The 21622-nt window shown below is 45.7% G+C and overlaps 1 long non-coding RNA gene across 1 annotated transcript in view; it reads right to left on the bottom strand.

The window, feature by feature from the left end:
- Positions 1-2262: 2262 nt before the first annotated feature.
- Positions 2263-21622, bottom strand: part of LOC135364663 (uncharacterized) — an 81496-nt gene continuing 62136 nt past the window's right edge. The window contains exons 2-3 of the long non-coding RNA XR_010412105.1: positions 17347-17466; positions 2263-2737 (exon numbers count right to left, since the gene is read on the bottom strand). This is a non-coding gene — a long non-coding RNA (uncharacterized LOC135364663). The remainder of the gene's footprint in view (positions 2738-17346; positions 17467-21622) is intronic.

Genomic DNA, 21622 nt, shown 5'->3' with positions numbered 1-21622 from the left:
TGGGTTATTCTTGCTATTTGATGAATGTTTTTTACAGAATGGGGATCAGATTGACTCCGTTCAAGCGGTGGGAATAATGACAGAGTCATCTGATGGCCATTTGCAAAGCAGCTGGAGGCCCACCTGCTTCTGGCAGCCAGTTAGGGATGAGTGCCCAGGGAAATCAGAGAGTAGGAGCTAGAATTCCAAGAAGCAAAGTGGAGATAGTGAAGTCCGGTGAGAGGACAGGCCTGCTGGAGTCAACAGCTTCAACAGTGACCCATGTATGTGTTTGCTCAGGGGAAGTGAATGGAAAAATCTGGCAATCCTTTTCCATAAGCAGTATTCTGAGGCCTCCCTGGGTGGCCTGAGGCCCCCTCATCTAGAAACATGAACAATGGATGTGATCAGGACAAAGGTGAGGGGAAGTATGGGGTGCAGTAGTGGCCCATGGTGGGGGGGGTGGGAGCGATGACAGCCATAGGACCACAACTACTACTAACAATACTTACCTTAAAAAAAAAAAACAAAAAACTAATACTTAAATCTACAAGGTTTGTGCTATGGTTCTGTCCATTTTACAGATGAGGAAAAGCCTGCCTGAGGTCCCAGAGCTGAGGCTGAGAGGAACCAGGATTGAAATCCATACGGTTTGGCTCCAAGGATCCAGCCTCACCTCCGCTGTGAGCCCAAGCTCAACTATGGCCCAGGAAATGGCTGAGAACAGAGAACATGGACTCTCTCCACAGTCTCTCTGTTCCTACTGACCCTATATCCCCAACCTGGAGGTTATTGAAGCTCCAGAGCCTCAAGGGGCCTTGAGCCTTGAGCCCAACCCTCCCTGGGATGGCCTGGCACCATTTCTGTTAGCAGCGTGGGGCTTCCAGTGAAGTCTCCATTAGCCTTCCCCACCCAGAAAGCAAGAGAAGGATCCCCCCCACCAGTACCACCAGAGTGTTGTCAGCCCTGACTCAGCCTCCTCAGATCTCCCGGAGAGGCAGACAGAGCACCCCTTCTTCCTGTCTCTCCCCTTCAGCCTCCCCTGCCAGCAACCCCAGGTCATGTCATCCATCTCAAGGTACAGACTCCTCAGCTGTGCGTTTCCAACGGAGCAGAGCACAGCTTGCCTGTAGCCACTGATCCCACATGTTATTCTTTGCCTTTATCTTGTTAGCATAATGTGCAGCTTCATTAACCAGCCAGATGAATCATTTAGTAATTGGAGCTAATGAATTTAATTTTCCCCTTTCTATTTTTTATAATAAAACAAAATCATAATTTGCCAATAGGTCAAGGAAGGCTCCAAGTTGCTGTTCTGAGTCAGTGCTAGGCCAAGAGTACAAAATGGCAGATAGCAATGGAGTAAAGCCTCTCACGGGTCTGCAGCCTCTCCGGCACTGGACCCAACTGGATCGGTTTCCCAGGTCTACAGAGAATGAAACCAAAGGCCCGAACGAGAATTCGTTTTGCTTTTTACTATGAGATATTCCCCTGATGGTAGCATTCCCGATAGGTGAGTGTGAAGAACTGGAGTAGCTCATGGAAAAAAAACAATGTGTACAGTGATCAAGGAAACTTCATGGGATCCATTCTGTGGATCATTCTATGGAGAACTATAAATGGAGAATCAATTTGTCTAAGAAAGATTTTCTCCCAAGAACGCGTCCCACCTCCCCTCAGTCGAGTGACCTGGATGGATAAGGTAGACCTCCCTTCTCACCACCCCGTGACTAAAAAACATGAGACCGGAGTGATGACCCATCAACACCGGAAGGAAGGCTAATTAGAGGAGCTCCCACCCTCCTTACCGCATAACTGAAATGCACCAGTTGAAGGCTCCTTGTAACTTGACTACCTGGCGCCTCGTGCCTGATTAACAGAGCCTGGCTGCAAACTAAAATGCAGTTAATTTATTGTAAGTTTTATTAGGCATATAAAAGGGAGGCAGGAATGAGTAGCCTTTCGTTGCTCGAGATACATGCGGACCGTGACTCAGAGCAGATTCCTCGTAGATTAAGCTTGTTAATTTCCCTACCGCCAACATTCTTCTCCTCATTGCTGAAGCAAAAGCCACAGGCTCTTGTCTGAAATGGATGGGATGGAAAGGGCTAGGCCCCCTCCCGGACAACAGTTACATTAACCACTTTGTCCTTTTAATTCATCTAATTACATGCAAGGAGAAAGCTGCTGGTTTAGAGGCTCCGCTCCTCCTTGCCAGAGCGCAACGCTGCTGGGCCATTGCTTTGGGCTTTTTGTTGTCTTATTAGGGGTGCTTTTGTTCAGAGAGATGGTTAAAGCCATTTTCAGCAGCCAGCGAGATGAAGCAGTTTCAATAAGGATACAATGTACTTGTTTAAATTACCTTTCAAAATGCTCACAACCATTAAGGGGGAGGTGCTGCAAATAAAGTTGGATTTTTGTTATAATGTTTTACCCTAATAACAGCTTTTATTTTATTATAATCCATTAGTTGACAATATTATTCTATAGATTATTAGGCAGCAATTTTGTTATTTTATCACACTTTCAGCACTCACTCACCGGGCCAGGATCCACAAATCTCAGTATAATATGCTTTCAATTTTGTTAAAATCTCTATTTAACTGGTTTGGCTGCGGAACATCTTGGCAAATGTGTTTTTAATTTCGTTCTAATTAACTTGACAGTTGACAGAACTCGGCAGTGGCGTGATAGTGTCCCCTTTTTCCAGGGTCCCTGCAGCTCCATTCCTGGGGTCCGTTTTTTCCTCTCTCCGGTCCTAAACAAGCAAGATGTCAGAGGTAACACCAAGAAAAGGGGTCTTTCATCTCTGTCATTTTTTAAAAACCAATTTTTTAAAATTTCTAAAAAACCAATTAAAAAAAAATCTGGCTTTCTTTCCTCTTTATCTGTAAAAAGAAGGTCATTGGTTCTGCGGGGTTTCAAAAACGGCTTGTCCCTATAGATGTGAGTCCTCAAAGATAAATTGAAGGCAAAGAAGTGGGGAGGGAGGGCTTTTTTTTGTTGCCCACACGGGAAGCCGGGTCCTTCCCAAATAGAAGCCATTCTCTTCCACTGGTCCATTCGGAGTGGAGAAGAAGCTGTCAGTGCTCTGCTTTGGGTGGGTCTGCCCTGGGAAGAAGAGCAGCTTTAAGAGAGTTTACCCTTGCTCTTCAAACAATTCTAAATTTTCTCTCTCTCTTCTCTGAGGAGGTTGGCTCTGGCAGTCTCCCTGCAAGTGCCATCTGCTTCCTTACTTCTAGAATCCTGCAACGTCTCAGAACAGACTTCTCCCCGACCGTGAGCGGTGTCAGCAGGGATGCAAGCAGTCCTCGGCCACAAGGCAACACTTTTTTTTTTTTTTCTAACCATCCTGACATAAAGGTAAAGCAAATCTCTGTAAAAGGAATCCAATCTTCCATATGACTTTCCTTAGACAAAGACATGGGCATCCAAGAGTCTGCATGGAAACCTCTGGATGATTTGAAGCCAGATTATTGAGGGAATATTCACAATTTCTTGTGAATTTTGGGTGCCAGCTTCTCGCATCAGTTCTCTCCCTTATTCTCTCTCTCTGTCTCCTTGCCTTGCTCAGATGACATGAATTTTGCCCATAACTGGAAATTCCCTGATTCCGCACTTGTATTACTCGTTATGCTTCTGTTCAATTATTAAGAATGTCAATCCTACCAGGACCCTCGGAGATGAATCACTACAACATCCTGCTCACATTAATGACGAAAACTCATGGCTCGGGGAACTTGGGACTTGCCCACATACCAGCCAGCAAGGAGCAGACTGAGACCACATGCGGGTCTTCTGACTCCCAGCCCATGCTCTTCCTTGAAAATTTCCTTGGAGAAGGTTCTAGGGTCTTAAAAAATATATATATATATCGATATGGTCTTCTTGTCTAGTCTTTCAATCTGAATTCTGACTTTTCATTTTTATTCAAAACAAGAATATCGTTACATAATCATAAACAATGACATAAACCATTAGACCAAAACAAAGCATTTGGTGTGTAGATTTTAAACTGATACTATGTTTCAAGCAAACAAAACACAAATGCCCAGACCAGTGATTTTCAAGCAAGAGCCATTTTCTCCCCCAGAGGACACCTGCAATGTCTGGGGACATGTTTGGTTGTCACAGCTGCGGAGGTTCCCCGGGCGCGCAGTGGGTTGAGGCCAGGGGTGCCGCTAAACATCCTACAGTGAGTACACGGTGGCACAGCCCCTGGCCCCTGGCCCCTACCGCCACCACGACAAAGAACCATCCGGCCGGAAATGTCAGCCATGCTGAAGGGGACAAACCCTGCCCTCCACCCTACCCTCAGGGAGTTGACATCTTACTCAGGGAGAGGAGAGATGGGCTGCCTTGCAAGGGACAAGGGGCGGGGCCAAGTCAGTATCCCAGGTCCATGATGAAGGCAAGACTTGAACCAACATTATCCTGACATGGTTCATCCTTGTTCTTCCTCCCTGGAGAGCAATCTGCTTTGGACCCACGTTCCAAGCTTCGGCTACATAACTTTAGTAATTGCCCTGATCCCCTTTGGCTGGTCCCCTCTTCTATCCAATGAAGTACAACAGGGGAGGCAGTGGATGAATTGGAGGGATGCCGAGCTGATAATGATAATGCCACCCCTAGTGTTTTGGCGAGGCTGGGGAGAGTGTAAGTCTCGTGATCCAGCAGGTGTTGGGTTTTTTTAAGGGGGGGGAGGGCATCAGAGGGAGAGGGAGAGAGAGAATCTCAAGCAGACTCCCCGCTGAGCGCAGAGCTGGATGAGGGGCTTGATCTAACGATCCTGAGATCGTAACCTGAGCCGAAATCAAGAGTCAGACGCTTACCGACTGAGCCCCCCAGACGCTCCTCTCCAGCAGGTTTTTATCACAACAGCAAGAGTGTGTCCACTCAGATTCTAAGAATGTCATCCAATCGCCCCAGTATGGGAAGAAGTTCACAGACCCATGAGAATTTGGCAGGGGAGAGGGAGAGAAGGAGCATGAGAAGAATGAGGAAGAGAAGATGCAGTTTGTTGGGATGGGTGTCCCGTCTCCCGTCCCTCCTATTCCCCAACCGGGAATGGCAGCCCCGAGGTTCTGATAAGGGCCAGGGAGGCTGAGCAACAATTCTGCTCAGACCCCTTAGGGTTCTGGAGGATTCATGCTTCCTTCCAGGTCCCACAGAGGGAACCCTACTGCTAGATACAGAAAACCACCCACAAAACCCAAAACCCTACTTTCAGATCAGAATATTAATTTGCACCTTAAATATCTGTTGAGCTACTGAAATGCCCCATTGCCAATACTCTTCCCCCTCATTTTATTGGCATTAAATCTCCATATTCACGGCAGGGTAGGGGTGTATGTGGGAGAATAATTTCAGAGAGATGCTTCATTTAAAAAAAAAAACAACTTCATTCTCAAATTAATGCCAAAGAGTAGCAAAATGTTCTTCTGATACTTCGTCTCCAAAACGGCCCTCTGGTTTGTGAACATCTGTCAAGAACGTCTATTTCCAGGGCTCCAAATTGCCCAGATTTTAACATCCAGCTTAGGTAAGCCACTAGAGTTTAACTACCACGCTGCTCCTTATGGAAACAGCACTAGAATAAAAGGGCGTCTGAATTCCTCCCCAAGGCATTTCATTTCTTCTGGATGATCATAGAGGGGGTTTTCAACACAGCGTGGCCTCACCAGGGAGAGCCTTCCACCCCACTGCCGCCACGTCTAGTAGCTTCTCCATCGGGCCGCCATTTTCCCAGGCCAAAATTCAGTTCTGCTGGGGGGCATTGTAGCAGGGCACGTGCTTGACCACCGAGCATCATGTGTGGCCATTAGAAAGAAAAGAAAAATCAATAGGGTTTCATTAAAACAGCAGGCAATCAGGGCCCAGCCCCAGCTTAATTACAGTTTCAGTAGCATTTGCTTTAATTGGAAGGAATAAAAGAAGTGAAGTGGAGTGAATGAAGAAATTAGCATATCTATCACTGTTGTCACATTGTCCTGTGGCCTTAAAACACTGTTCGCTCTTTCCTATCTCTGAAGCTGCCCTGAACCCTGGAAAAAAAAATCTGGAATGGCAATTAGCAAATCCTCAGACTCTACCTTTGTGAAATTCTAATTAAAGTCTTTTATAATCTTTGGGAGGCATTTTTTAAAACCTGCTAGATATGCTAGATACACTTTGCAACCTGTCTGTTAATTATGCCAGCACCGTGATGCAGACAGTGGGGGAGAGGGGCAGGCCTCTCGCACCGTGTGTTTAAGGTGGTTCTGAGCTGGCTTCCATAGCCCGGAAAGGTTGCAGAGACCTGGTTCTTGCTCAGCCAGGGGGGTCCCCCAGGGCAGCTTCTAGAATTCTTTCTGCTTACTAGACTTCCAACAGTTGCAGACCAGGGAAACGTCAGAGCTGTGAGATCCTTAGGCGTGGAATAGTTCAAACCCCATCCTGCCCCCATTTTAGAGATGGGGAAACTGAGGCCTAAGATCCCCTGACTACCATAATGTAGAGCAAGGACTTTTTATCAGGCCTGTTTTTTGTTTTGTTTTTGTTTTTGTTTTGCAAATTCCAGTGTTCTCTCTACTCTCTCGATATTTCATCAGATGAAATTTCCCATTGAAAGAAAATATTGTCCTAAAAGACTAAATTTCATTCACTAGAACTCAAATATTTTTTTTTTAAGATTTTATTTAGTTGAGAGGCAGCAGATGCGTGTGCACAAGCATGGAGGAGGGGCAGAGGGAGAGGGACAAGCAAACTCCCCGCTGAGCACAGAGATGGAGGCAGGCCTTGATCCCAGGACCCCAAGATCGTGACCTGAGCTGAAGTCAGATGCTCAACCGACTGCCCCTCAAATATTTTCTTTCATATCATGTAATCCCGATATTATTTTCACATACCCAATCAGTGTATTATGTTAACTACAAAGAGGTCCTCCTTTGGAATAGGTTAATGGGTTAAAATCAGCCTGTGATTATGAGTTTGGTTTGGAAGTGGCCAAGGACAGGTTTCCCAGATTCTAGCCATTGGAGAAGGCACAGAGATACCAGAAGCACAGCCAACCTTCCCACTGGTGTGGATTCTGGAAAGAATGTCAAATGTCTAATAATCCCACAAATCTCATAGAGGTCATAGAGATGGCTAATAAAAGCTTCCATTTTGTGAGAGCCCATTTCGTGCTGAGTGGTCCCACGGAGGTTCTATTATCCCCACTTTAAAGATAAGACTGAGACTCAAAGAGGAAAAGTTTACTTGTTATTGGTCAAATAAGCCACAAGCTGGGCTTTAAACTCAAATTTGGTTCCCAAGGGCTTCTTCCACCGGCCACACGGCCCTCCCAAGGCCAAGGAGCAATTGTAGGGTAGAAGAGAGAAGGCCTGCAGGGCCCACGCTGTGAGTTCATGCTTTTCCCGGCAAACGCTTGGCCCGGGTGGAGGCCCGCGCAGCCTTGCTGGTGAGGCCCCAGGCCCAGGCGGGGGTCCTTCCGAAAATTCACCCAGACCAGGTGCTTCCTTCCAGACCACGAAGGACAGGCACCACTCTTTGGTGACAAGCTCCAGAACAGCGGCTCATTGTGCAGGGGAAGAGACAGGGCCATGTGGCCGGGGTGCGGGGCCGCCTCCGAGGTCAGAGGGAAGTGGCCGGGGGGACAGTAGAGAGAGCTCCATGCAGAAAATTACAGGGAGGAAACGATTCTTTGTCTCTTCACAAAGTGGTCATTGGGAAGCGCGTGATTGGCTTCTCACCAGAGCGTGGCCGGGTCCTGTCCGGGGTCAGTCGTCAGGGCCAACTCCGTGGGGGCCCAGCGGTGTCTCCAGAGCACTGGGCGTGAGCCGAGCCAGGAAGCACTTACACCACAGCTGGTGCCGGCCACCTCCACTCTGGGCCTCCACTTCATCTGTCCCCGCTCCATGACATCTGTGATCTGAGGCACAGAGAAGCCCCCGCCTCCACCTGCGCTGTGGTTAGGACGTGGGCACTGTGGTCAGCCTCCCTCTGCAGATGAGGCTGCCGAAGGTGAAGGTGAGGGAGCCCCCTGAGTGTCACGGTTGGTAAGCAGCTGAGCCCGTAGGCGGGCAAGTGGGCCCAGAGTCCAACCCTCATTCCAGCTCCTTAGCATCCACAGCCCGCTTCTCCCGCCAGCTGTGGGGCTCTGGCTCTCAGCTGGCTGGGGGAGGAAGCAGCTGACACCTTGACGGGAAATGTGAAAGGTCAAGGAACTTAAGGCTGGGCGCCCCACAAGGTTGGAACTGCCCACAACACCTGCCTTTTGGCCCCTTGTTCCCCTCAGGGTTGTTTCCTTGGTTTCCCCTAAGAGACCACAGGCACCCAGGCCCCTGCTATGGAAAGGCAGTCATGCTCAGTGATTAAGCCCAGACTCTGGATTCAAATCTTAATCCTGCAGCTTCACAGGATCACGACAAGTGACTTCACCCTGCTGTCCCCTGGTGTCTTCACTTGTCCTGGGAGACAGCCGTGCTCATTTGCCCTGGTTGTCTGCGGAATTCAGTGAGGGCTGCTAAGACTCTGACCACTGTCTTTCTTAGCATTCGGTGTGCTGGGGAGCACCGATGACGTCTGGCATGGCACAGGGCTCCCACTTGGAGCAGAAGAAATATTGTGCTCCCAATCGGGGCCTTCCTAAGTGTCGTAGCCCCGCCACTCCACGACCTGGGCAAGTCCCTTCCTCCTTGGGCCTTCTGGACATCAGCTTCCCATCTTTTTAATTTTTTTCATGTGTTTGAGGAAGGGTGCAGGGGCGGGGGGAGAGGGACAAGTAGACTCCGTGCAGAGCGCAGAGCCCAAGGCGGGGCTCAATCCCACCACCCTGAGATCATGACCTGAGCCGAAATCCAGAGTTGGCTGCTCAACCAACTGAGCCACCCGGGCGCCCCCCACTTCCCATATTTAAACCGCGCAGGCAGGGCTGATCAATGCCGTGGTCTCTCCCACATCTGAAACTCACGCTCTCAGGAGACTGGAGCCTCGCAGGCCACATCCGCTAGCACCAGGAAGGGCCCCCTCCGTGCTCCGCTGCTTTTCACCCTCTTCACACACTGCTTCTAAAGCACTGAGGGACCCGCCTCCTAGGGCTGCATTGTGGCCTTTCCAACGAGAGGTGGAGGGTCTTTGAGAGGAGACTCCTCTTGGCACAAGTGAAATGCAGCCGCCACCATTAACTAGGACAAACACCCCCGTGCGTGGCTTGGCCAGGGGCACACATTCACAGGGCCGGTAATTAGAGGGGAAATATCCTTCAGGCAGCTTGGCTGCTGAAAACCATTTTCATTGAAAATATACATTTTGTAATTGTAAATGGAAAGATTACCTGTAATAGCGGTAACAGACCCATTTCCTAATAAGATGAACACCATAGCTGATGAGCGAAGCATCTGTATACAGCTACGTACACCATTTCTGTACCGCAGGCTGCCAATTTGTTTCAGCCGCGAAAAGCGTGATTTAGTGTTTGTAGCATTACCATCTGTTGTCGTTATTACAGAAATTATATATAAACCAGTTAGTAAACACTTTGCCGAGTTGTCTGTTGTTTTGATAATCACCCATAATAACATCTAGCATCAATATGGTCTTTAAACCCGATTTGGGAGTTAATGGAATAAGAGGAGGCAGTCTGTATATGCACCGGGGTAATGTCATTAGGAATGTTTGTGAAGAACAAATTAAATCAGTTGTAAATTGTGCTCTCAAGTCAGCCAGAAAACCAGTCTTGTTCAGGAGAAGGGATTTCTATTTTAACCTCGTGCAGAAAATGCACTTACGCAGATTAAAATAAAATAGGGACTTTGCCGATGGATGGAAGTGGTAATTGCTCACGCCTTAATGGCTTCCTGTTGGCTGTGTCACGCAGTGGGCACAGCTATTTTAAAAGTTAACCGGCACTCGGGGTCATACTTTCACTGATTCAGTCATTAAACTAGGCTAGACATGTCACTAAATGGCTGATTATTCAAATGATGAGCCTGCTCCATGGTTCCCCAATGTCGTCTTTGAACATGGGGATTTTCAGGGGAAGTTCTCATAAAATCAACAGGAGATGGATTCAAGTACAAGTCAATGGTAGCACGGGGCTGGGGCCGGCAGCCACAGCGGCTCAACTTGGTTGCTCGGATATCTCCCGGGTTCCTGGAGAAGACTCTTACTTCTGGATGTGTCCAGAGGAGAGCCATATTTAGACAAAGAAATGCCATGGGGGGAAGGAAGCAGACAGAGGTGGTGCCGGGAATCTGTAATTCCACTGACAGGCCATCATCAACATTCTAGCTCAGCCGGTTCCGTCGCCAGGAGGCAGTGGCCGTGACGGGGAGTGGGGCTGGATCGCAGGTCAGCCTCCACAGCCTCTGCTCTTTACAGAGACACAGTATTTCTTCTTACTTAGCGCATTCAAGACCTTCCTCTTGTACATCCTCATGAGATCCCTGAAAAAATTACTAATACCCCCATCTTACAGGTAAGCAGACTGAGGCCTAAAGGGAGTCCGGCTTTCTGAGTGAGACCACGTAGCTGGCAAGAGGCCCAGTTGGGATCAGAATTCAGGTCTCAGGGAGGCCGGAATTCCTTCCACGGCACTAAGCTGTAGAGCAGATGGGACCAAAAATGGCCATTTCCCAAGGCACTCAGAAGTCAAGAATATCAAAAAAGAAGAAGAAGAAGAAGTCAAGAACATCCCCGTGTGGGGGTGGGGGCCAAGAGGGCAGGAAGGATGGCAAGTGCAGTCTGGTGACCAGGGACCTGGTGTGCCTGGCAGCTGCAAAAGGTGGCTCTGCAGCAAGCTGGGGAGGAGGTGGGAGGAAGACAAGTGCTAGTCTGGACGTGGGGCCCAACAGGAGTTGGAAATGGCTGCCAAGGCCATAGGAAGGGCTGAGCCATCCGAAGGACTGGCCAGATGCCAAGGCTCTGGCCACATTTAGCTGGGAGCACAGAGCCTAATGCAATGTTTTCTGAAGAGCAGACACCCTTAAGATAACCAACCCCCCTTAAGATGATTTTCAATGGCCCACATTACACACTCATTTACTTTTTTAAAAATGTTAATTAGCTAAAATATAAATAGCACATCATAGCTCTACTACAAAATCAATTTGGTTCTAAAGAAAATTTTTAGAAGGAGCCTAAGTACAAAGAGTGAGACTATTTTTAAAATATTAAGTAGACAGCAGCAATATAGGTGATATATAGACATGGCAACAATCATAAGGAGAATGGCTCAAGTTTGGCCTCTGGAGTCAGGACAACCTTAGTTCAAACTCCTGAGTGATCTGGGGTCAGTCTCAGCCTCTCCCAGTGGATTTCATGGTTTACAGCACGGGGACTGATGAGGACAGTAAGAGCCATCAGAATACCTGGAAATGCTCAACACTGGGGCCAGGCACAAAAACAAAAGGGCCCAGTCCTTTCTCCCAAGGAGCGCCCAAGAGATGACTGTCCTGGTTTAGGGCATGTTCGCTCAACAGTTGCAGAATCTGAACCCCCCAAGAAGCAAAGCCCACCAGGGGCCACCATCCTGATGCCAATAAATGCAGTACTCACCCCAGGGGGGATCAGGTCCCCTGGGGCCAGACCCGGCCCCTGGATGTTCTAGTCCAAGCCCCGGTGTTTTGGGGTTTTGTTTGTTGTAATAAATGAGGGATCCGAGGTCTAGAAAAGTCTGGTCATTTGTTCAAGATCACACAGCAAATTAATGCCAGAGCCAAGATGAGCTGTCCCTGGGTGAGCAGTATGGTTGCTACCATTACACTGAATCATCACAACCAGACTCCAAGGAGAGAACCATCACTGTCCCCCTCATACAGACAGGCTGAGGCACAGGGAGGGCTAACCACCGGCCCACAGACACACAGCTAGGACCCTGCAACAGCCAGAGGAGCCAAGCAGTCTGAGCCCAGATGAAAAGCCACCACGGATGGGCACACTATGCCCCGAGGGCCAAACCCCTGCCTGCTGCTTGCTTCGTAATGGCTCATTAGGTAAGAATAGTTTTTACAAGTGTAAATAAATGGCTGGGAAAAAATTAAAAGCAGAACGTTTTGTGACATGTTAAAAATGACACGAAATTCAAGTTTTCCTGTCCACAAATAAAGTTTTATTGGGACACGGCCACGCTTACGCATTTATGTATGGTCCACGTCTGCTTGTGTGAAGAGTTGAGGGGCCACAGAGGCCAGGGGACCCGAAAAGCTTGAAATAGTCCCCATCTGGCCCTTCGCAGAGAAAGTTTGCTGACCCCACCCCCCATACCCCCACACCCGCTCACTATAGGGTCTTAGCGGTTCTGTACACAAAGCGAAGAAGGGAGAAAAGTCTCCTGAGTATCAGTATCATTGCAGGAGCATAATCAAGAGTGGGGAGTAAACGGAAAAGAGGAACAAAAGCAAGAGAGGAAAAAAAGAACAATAATCAGTGTTGACAAGCCAAGAAGGCTGGTTGTGGACATGCTGCTCCTCAGACGGAGATCACAAAGGTAAAAGGGAGGAGAAGTTCTCGGCTTCGGAACTAAATCCCCCCTCCCCCCCCCCCACCCCCAGCTGGGCCCAGGGTGATCAAGGGATGGAAATCCACAGCCAAGTGACACCAGGAAGGAGCACCACTGAGACCAGGGGGCGCCGTAGAAATACTTCAGGTGCTTGAGTATTTTTCATAAATTCGTGTAATTATTTTAATTAAAAATCTTTCAAATATTAATGGGGGAGGGGGATCCAGAGCAGAGTTAATTATAGCAGCTTCACTCACCACTTGCACTTACGACTCCGTCAGCTTTTCCATTAGGAACTGCTGCTTTTCAGGGGAGTTATAATTCAACCAAAGAAATTGGCCACAGGCTGAAGCTTGACATCCAAGTTTGCAGGGTGGGAATTAATTGTTTAATTGATTCGAATATTCAAGGCCTGCGTGGAGCGGGGGTGGGAATCGTGTGTTGTCATTCCAGGGAGGGTCGGCCTACGGACCCCTGCCTTTCTGGAGCCCCCCAGTTATCACTGCCCCTATTAAAACCCCACCAGCCATCGTCACAGTTCAAAAATATGTACCTATGTGTGCTTTGCACCAACAGGTTCTAAGTACCTTACTTAGCTCTTAAATTCATGCCGAAGTTTCCCCGCAAATGAGCTTCATTAATCTGGAAAGGAGAGGTTTTTGCCTGTTCATGTGAATGTGTTTTAAAATAAGCCTTTTCGGTTTGGGTAGCTTCAGTGTACGACCTGAAGTAATCGCAGGCTTACCTTCCCTTGGCTGAAATCTGATCATTAAACCAACTTCACTGTTAGGGAGAATATCTGGCTGGAAAATGCATTTTATCCCCAAAGAATATGCCATATTAGTGAGAAAATTACTCTAAATGGGAACAAAGCTGACAACTGCTGCTTGCGGACTAATGGCCTAGTGTATATATCGTACCCAAAAAGCATGTCATCACCCGGCTGTTGAGCAAATCACTGGCATGAGATTCTGGTCGGCAGAAATGGGACATTACAGATGTCGGAAAGGTTTTAGGGATTTTGGTGGGTTTCTCCCTGCTCCTTGTATTAAAGCCCACGGACTTGGTGTCCACATAACGCGAAATCCAGGGGAGCACCGTGCTGGAGGCGGCTGCCAGCAGGTAGAAATGCATCCTATTCCTGCTTCTCCGGGGGATTAGTCAGGAGCCGGTTAGTGCAAAACCGCATCCTGTGAATGGCCGAGTATTTTCTCACCCACTGCAGAGTTGTTCAACTCAACCTCTTTAGGGACTTGGAGGATGCCCTGGAGCCCCACAGACCACACGAGATGACAGGCCAACGACTCCTTTTCCAAGGGAGAAAAACCACATCACACTAAATGCAGCGGCGGAGGGGAGGGAAGGAAGACTACGACCCCAAGAAGTCTTCAGGATCAAAATGGGAATGCTGTGATAAGGAAAAAATACATGTTTGTTTCCTTTCCAAGCCTGATACTATCTTCCTCATGAGAACGGATCAAATTTAGGGCCATTTTCTGTTCCTATTAAAGGGGAAAGTGGTATCCATTTTAATAAAGTCCAAGAAGACTCATTAATAGAATGCATTTTCCACCTGCCTACAAACAAAATGGAAGTCATGTCGGTGACTCAGAGCGTTCATAGAGAAGGCACCCCCGTGCTCTGTGTCTCTTGAAGGAGGGTCTGCAAAGTGTGTGGATTTCACTCATCAGTGGCATTTCAAAGGAGCAAAGAAAAAAAGAGACAAACCAAGAAACAAGCGCTTCACTAAAGAGAACCACCAGACGGGAGGGGGCGGGGGTGTGGAGGTGTGATAGGTGACGGGGATTAAGAGGTCACTTATCTTGATGAACACCAGTGATGTAAGGAAGTGTTGAATCACTATACTGTATACCTGAAACTAATATTACACTAGATGTTAATATACTGGAATTAAAATTAAAAAAGAAAAGGAAAGGAAAAAGGAAAGGAAAGGAAAGGAAAAAAGAAGAGAAGAGAAAAAAAAGAAAAGAAAAAAGAAAAGGGCGCCTGGGTGGCTCAGTCGCTTAAGCGCCTGCCTTCAGCTCAGGTCATAATCCCAGAGTCCTGGGATCCAGTCCTGCATCGGACTCCCTGCTCAACAGCGAGCCTGCTTCTCCCTCTGCCCCTTCCCCCTGCTCATGACCTCTCTCTCTCTATCTCTTGGATAAATAAATAAAATCTTAAAAAAAAAAAAAAAAGAAGAAAAGAAAAGGGCCCAGAACACAGAAATTTGGATTGGTAATGCCCATGAACCATAGGATAGTTTTCTAGCACCTGAAATACCCACACATTGAACTAAAAAGGAAGATAAGTGACCTGGGGCAAAAGCCGAGGAGCAGAGAATCACCACCCTGCATGTACAGGGAGAGGGGGCACCAGCCACTACCCAAAGTCCTCACTGTGGGCCCTCACCCAGGGACAGCTGGTACCTCCAAGAAAGTACCATTTCTGCTCTTCTTTCCACCGACCTGCAGCTCTGGGCGCCAGAAACAAGCATTTTGCCTGCATCTGCCCTGAGAATATAGATATCCATCAGACTCTTCAAGTTCAAAGCCCCACACCTTTTTCAGTCCTGTAAAGAACACATTCATTCTGTTGGAAGAGCTCAAGTCTCAACATGTCTTAAGAAACCCTTAAATAAGAACGCTGTTTGTGATCATGTGAGATTCAAGCAAACAGAAAGTTGGTGATGAGATAATTACTCCACTCATACTTCTTGAGCTCCGACTATGAGCAAGGCACTGTTCCAGGGACAGCAAAGGCTAAAGAGCATTTAGAAGAGGAAGATTCTACAGAAGATAATTAGTAACGCAAAGCAATATATCATAGGATGTTCAAGCTGGAAGGAAGGTTGGCGGCCATTTGGTCCAATGCGCCCATTTTACAGATGAGGGATTAGAGCCAAAGAACTGAAACGGCTTGCCTGGCTTGTGGCTGAATCAGAGCCACAACTGTTTCATTGATCATATACTTATTATATTATATAAAACCAATATAATGATTACTGTGGGCTATGCATGCACTCAGTTTCCACACAGTCTTTAAAACCCCCCTACAGGGTAGGGAGTATTCTTCTCCCAATTTACAGGTGAGGAAACAGGCTCAGAGGGTTGTCATTTGTCCCAGGTCACACAGTTAGTCACAGAGCCCCCCCCAAATTCCAACCCAGCCCCATCTGAGCTATATTTCTCATCCATTAGGCTCTGCAAAATACAAGCATAAAGTGTCTTCCATGCCCCCCATCTGCTTGGGAAATACCAGTTCATCCTTAGAGACTCACCGAGCTGATCTTGTCTTCAGTGCAGCCTCCCCCCCACCCCAGCCCTTGCACGGATGCTCTCCTCTCTGTGGGCTTCCTCTAGTAGCCTCCATCTCACGATGCTGGATTTGTGTCTCTGTCCGTGCTCCATACCAGGTCCTGCCTCCTATACCCCCAGCCTGCAACACTGGGCTTGGCATACAGCAGGCGCCCAGAAAATATCCGCTGAATGAATTCAGGGAATCCAGCATGCCTGGACCCTATTGCCACTCTGTTCTGGTGGGGCACAGCTGCCTTTGCCTTCAGGTCCAGCCAGATCTCCCACCCATACTGTACTCCAGGCAGGTGCGGGGTTGACACAAACTCCCCAGTTTCCTTCCGCTCGTGGCCTTTCAGAGGACGCAGTTCTTCTGTGTCCTTCCAACACACATACATAGTCACTAGAAGCCAAACCCCCTCCTTCCGGAGGCTCTTCTTGTCCCCCACCTCTCCTCTCCCTGGAGCCCACCCCCTCCTTTCCAGCCTCTCATATATAGCCATGCTGGCCCTCTCTCATCTCTGTTTTCATTCTGAATGGGAAAGAAGGAGAGCCCCAAGAGAGGGAGGAAGCGGCTCTTTGGAGGCCATGGCTGGCACATCTACCATACAACCAGATTTTAACAATATCGGGATGGCCTTCCCCTAGTTCATCACTTGAATACTCTGATGCATCTTGCTCTGACCTCGAGTGGTATTACCAGATATTACCAAATGCCCCTTTCGTTATCTTGACTTCAGTGAGTTCCCAGGAGGTGGGGGGGTTGGGGGGGCAGCGCTTAGCAAGCAGGAAATACCATCCTATCACTTAATGAAACCTAACCAGTAATAAAAGCAATTTAATGCCACAACTTTGATCTGTTGAATGATTTAAAAGGCAAAATTTTAGAAAAAAATATTCTTGACTTTCAAGAAAACCAAATGCTGTTATTCTCGTAGTGATAAATCATCTCCTAAAAACTCCAGCAGATTTAGAGCAAATACCGAAATGCATACTGTCATCAATGTTGGGAAGATTGAAAGCTCCTAAGAATATGAAATCTTAATATCATTGTCTCACCAATTTATTCAAGTATGAAAACATAAGAAAGATATTGACACTCAAACTACCAAAAGTATAATTGATTCCTTTTTTTTTTTTTTTGGTAATTCAGAACCCACTTGCAAAACTTATCATTCCTCTAGTTCTCCACGGCTAACACCATAAAATCCTAGATCTGGAAGTTTTCTAAAAGCTCTTGTTCACTGAATGCCTACATGTGCCACCCTTGGTTTTCTCCATTAAATGAACAGTGTTTGATGTAATCACCCACAGTCCCAAGAGGAAAGGATCATCAGCCTATTTTGTAGACGCAGAGCCTGGGTTCAAGTTAAATAACCTGCCCGGGTGCACACAGCTTGATGGGGTAGTGTCAGGATCCTAATCCAGGTCTGTCTATGCACCTTCCAATCCAGCTCTGTCACCTTAGAATACCCTGGGGTTTGGGGTGAACCATTACCAACCCTGATGTATCCTGGGATATTAATTTTTTTCTATTGCGGCAGGGGGGAGGGTTGTTTTGTTTTAATAAATCTTCATCAGGCGGCTTACCTGTCTCTTTTGCTCACTCCTTGTTCTCACTTCTCCTGTCTGTCTCAGGGTTCCAAAGAAGAATGGTCTGAACTTCCTGGTTTTTGAGACTCTGGGTGAACAGGATAAGGTCACGGCCACCTGCTGGAGACATGAAATATGGTGAAACCAAAGGTTTCAAAGGTAGCTCCATGTACTTAATGGTAACTTCCCAAGATTTCACTCTTCTACCAGATCACTGGGACAAACCCCAACTTCCTGACCTAATAAGCCCACCAAGGACCCACAGCATCAGCAGAAAGGAGAAAGCAAGGAACTGTACAAACATGAGGGAAAAGGGCCAGTCACAGCAGGAATTCAAAAATGCAAGTTGAAAAACTGAAAATAAGATACTTTGCCTATCAGATTTGTTCTTAAAATCTCAAAAATAATAGCACTACACGCTGAAGAGGGTGTGATAAACTCTTATACTTTGCTTGTGGGAACATAAATTAAAACACCTCTTTTAGAAAACAATTGAGGGATGCATATAAGAACCTTAAAAATGCTCACCGCCTGAATTAATTATTCGTTTGGGGTCTCTCACCCAACCAAATAATCTAAAATTTTAAAAATGCTTTGTTTACTACATTGTTTAGTGAAATAGTATTTATAGCAACATATATACACAAAACATCAAATAACCCCAAGCTGTAAGAATAAAGAATGGTCAAGTAATATGTGATACATACACATAAAAAACAGGATAGAGTAAAATACGAGGCAACTATGAAAACTGTTCCTGTAAAATTGTGTGATTCAATTTTTTTAATTACATGAACGTATTACAAATACATGTAAGAAAAAAAGTAAAAAGAAATACATTAAAATCCTAAGAGTGACATTCCCTAAGAAAATGTATTATTTTTATTTCTTATATTCTTTTTTTACCTTTTTACATTTTATTTTTGTAATAAAAAAATAAGCCTTTAATATTATGTTTACACAGCACTTATGACAACATGGCAATAAGTATGTTATTATATTAGTGGGAAAGAAAACAGAAGCATAAAAAGAATATGATTTCAATTTTGGCATTAAAAAAAGAAAGTCATCAAAAAATTACAGTGGGGGGATAATGGGTCATTATACTTTGTCTATTTTTCCATATTTTCAAATTTTTACAAAATAAAAGTTTTCATAATTATTAAAAAATCTTTATCATTTTGAAAAGTGGCTTTATTAATCTTTGTTGGCCATAAAGCAGAAACTAAAACTGCTAGCCAGAGGGGCATCCTTGAGGAGGGATCTGACGTGGTTCCCACTCCCTTTGTTTAAAAACAAAACCAACCGGGTGCCTGGGTGGCTCAGTTGGTGAAGCGTTTGCCTTCAGCTCAGGTCATGATCTCAGGGTCCTGAGATCAAGCCCCACATCAGGCTCCCCACTGCACGCAGAGTCTGCTTGAGATTCTCTCTCTCTCTCTCTCCCTGTGCCCCTCCCACTCATGCTCTCTCTCATAAATAAATAAATAATAAATAAATAAAATCTTTTTTAAAAAGTAAAGAAAAAAAAAATCCCTATTTCTCACTTTAGCAGGAGAATGAATTCTCTCTCTACCCAGCCCCAAATCCATCCTCCTCCCTACCTGGGCCCCTCAGCCAGCAAACTGAATCGCTGAACTCCTGACATGAAGGCCATACTGATTGGAGCTTACATTGAGGAGTTATGCCAAGAGGTCATTATGACATCACCCGGGCCTAACCCTGCCCTAGCTTATTTTGCTTAAAGAAAAATTCTTATGATTGCAGCAGATCAAAGTTCATTTCCGTCTGAATAAAGGCAGTGTTATATACTGAACAATCAAGACTGCGGACACGGGGGCTTACCTCCAGCACCCCCATCACACACACACACAGACACACACACAGTCTGATAAGTGGGAGTCATTATTTGGCCTCTCCAAACTTCCAAATCATCATTTACAGAGGGGCCCCTCCCTCCAGGCACTGGTTTGAGTACTGAAGGCTGTCGGACCATGCAGAGAACTCAGCACGAGGGTGCCCAGCACATGGGCAGCACTCCATAAACACTCCAAATCCCTAGCAAGAGGGAATCCCAGTTCCGGAGAGCTGCCTAAGGGCATCCAAGAGAAGGTGGTCAGCAGCCCCCAGGCTCGTTAGCACACTCTTGAAGGCCTGATTTCTCAGTACCTTAAGTAAGAGGTCAGGATAAACCAGTAGCCAAATAACTTAGCATCCAAACCAGCAATAGTTAGAAGTGTGATACAGCACTATTAATATGAAGGCAGAGACAAGTACAGTAAAATGGGACTATCCCAGGCAGACTGAGACAGTGTGCTCTCCCTGACAAAAATACAGCAGTTCCTGCATGCCCGAGAATGTTCTGGAAACATCGCACATTGTGGTCTTTTAAGTCTCATACTGAGGGGTTAAGAGTTAACCATTTACTACTCCCACTCAGAACAAGAGCCCAGATGACATGAGATAGAGGAGACACAGGGGTTTTGTATGCTGATTGAGGTATAATTTACACATAATAAAAAAAACCCTATATTAAGTATACTGTTGAAAGAATTTTGATAAATGTACATACCCGAATAACCACCATGAAAATCAAAATGTGGAACATTTTCATCACCCCAAAAAGTTTCCTCATGTCACTTTGCTGTTGGTCCCCACGCCAAGTCCCAGCCCCAAGCAAAAACTGCTCCTCTGTATGTCACTATAGATTAGTTCTGCCTACTCCACAAGTTCATATAAATGGAATCACACATCAGGTTCTCTTTCTGGTTTCTTTTGTTCAGCATCATGTACCTGTAGGTCATTTCTTCTTATTGCTAAAAGTACTTCTTCTCATGGATATAGCACAGTTGGTATATCCATTCACCTTTGGTGGATCTTCAAGGCTATTGTGAATAAAGCTTCTATGAATATTCTTGTATGTGTCTTCTTGTATACAAGAAATGTTTTCATTTCTTTTGCATAAATGCCTAGGAGTGGAATTTGGGATCATATGACGAGGTACATTTACCTCGCGAAGAAACTTTCAAGATGTTTTATAAAGTGATCCTTCCATTTTTCACTCCCACCAGGAATGTGTGAGAGTTCCAGTGACTTCCAGATTCTCACCAATACTTAATATTGTCAGTCTTTTTAATTTTAGCCACTCTAGTGAATGAGTAGGGTATCTCATGATTTCAATTCGCATTTTCCTGGTGACTACTGATGTTGAGCTTCTCTCATACACTTATTGACCATTCATATATCTTTTCTCAAATATTTTTTCAAATCTTTTAAGGTGCCCCTGGGTGACTCAGTCAGTTAAGCATCTGACTTTGGCTCAGGTCATGATCCCAGGGTCCTGGGATCGAGCCCCATGTTGGTCTCCCCACTGAGCAGGAAGTCTGCTTGTCCCTCTCCCTCTGCCCTTCCCCCTCAACTCATGCTCATTCTCTCTTTCTCAAATAAATAAAATCTTTAAAAAATTAAGTTCTTTGTCTTCTCATTATTGAACTGTAAGAGTTCTTTACATATTTTAAATACAAGATCTTTTCAAATATATATATATAGCAAATACATTCTGTCTGGGATCCTTCAAAGAACAGAAGTTTTAAATGTTAATGAGGTTCAATTAACCAATTTTTTTATGGTTTGTGTTTTTGTGGCCTAAGTACCTTTGCCTACTCCCAAATCACAAGATCTTCTCATATTTTTTTGTAGACGTTTCAGAGTTTTAACCCTTATATTTTGATCCATGATTCATCTTAATATTTGTTGCGGTATGAGTCAGGACCAAAGTTCATTTTTTTTTCCCCCACAAGGATATCAAGTTTTCCAACCCCATTTGTTGAAAAAGACTATCCTTACCCTACTGAATTATTTTGGCATCTTTGTCAAATATCAGTTGTTCATAGATATGTGGGTGTATTTCTGGACTCTCTATTCTGTTCCACTGATCTATATTTCTATACTTATGCTAATAGTATAGTTACTTGTTTACTATAGGCTTACAGTTAGTCTTAAAAAAAAAAAAAAGCCTGTGAGATTTTTGGCTGTGATTTCACTGAATCAACAGATTTATTTATTTGGGGGAGAACTGACATCATAACAATATTGACTTTTCCTATCCATGAGCATGGTATGTCTCTTCATTTATTTAGTTTCTTTAATTTCTCAGTAACATTCTGAGGTTTTAAGTAAACAATATACTTCATATTTGCCCCTAAATATTTAGTGTTTTTATGCCATGAAAAGGGTATTTTTATTGAATTTTTCCATTGTCCATTGCTAGTGTATA

The sequence above is a fragment of the Mirounga angustirostris genome, unplaced genomic scaffold (genome assembly GCF_029215605.1).
Source record: "Mirounga angustirostris isolate CCGP_5_RB_7025 unplaced genomic scaffold, mMirAng1.0.hap1 SCAF_6, whole genome shotgun sequence".
NCBI classification, from domain to species: domain Eukaryota; kingdom Metazoa; phylum Chordata; class Mammalia; order Carnivora; family Phocidae; genus Mirounga; species Mirounga angustirostris.
This window is presented reverse-complemented; position numbering and strand designations above follow the sequence as displayed.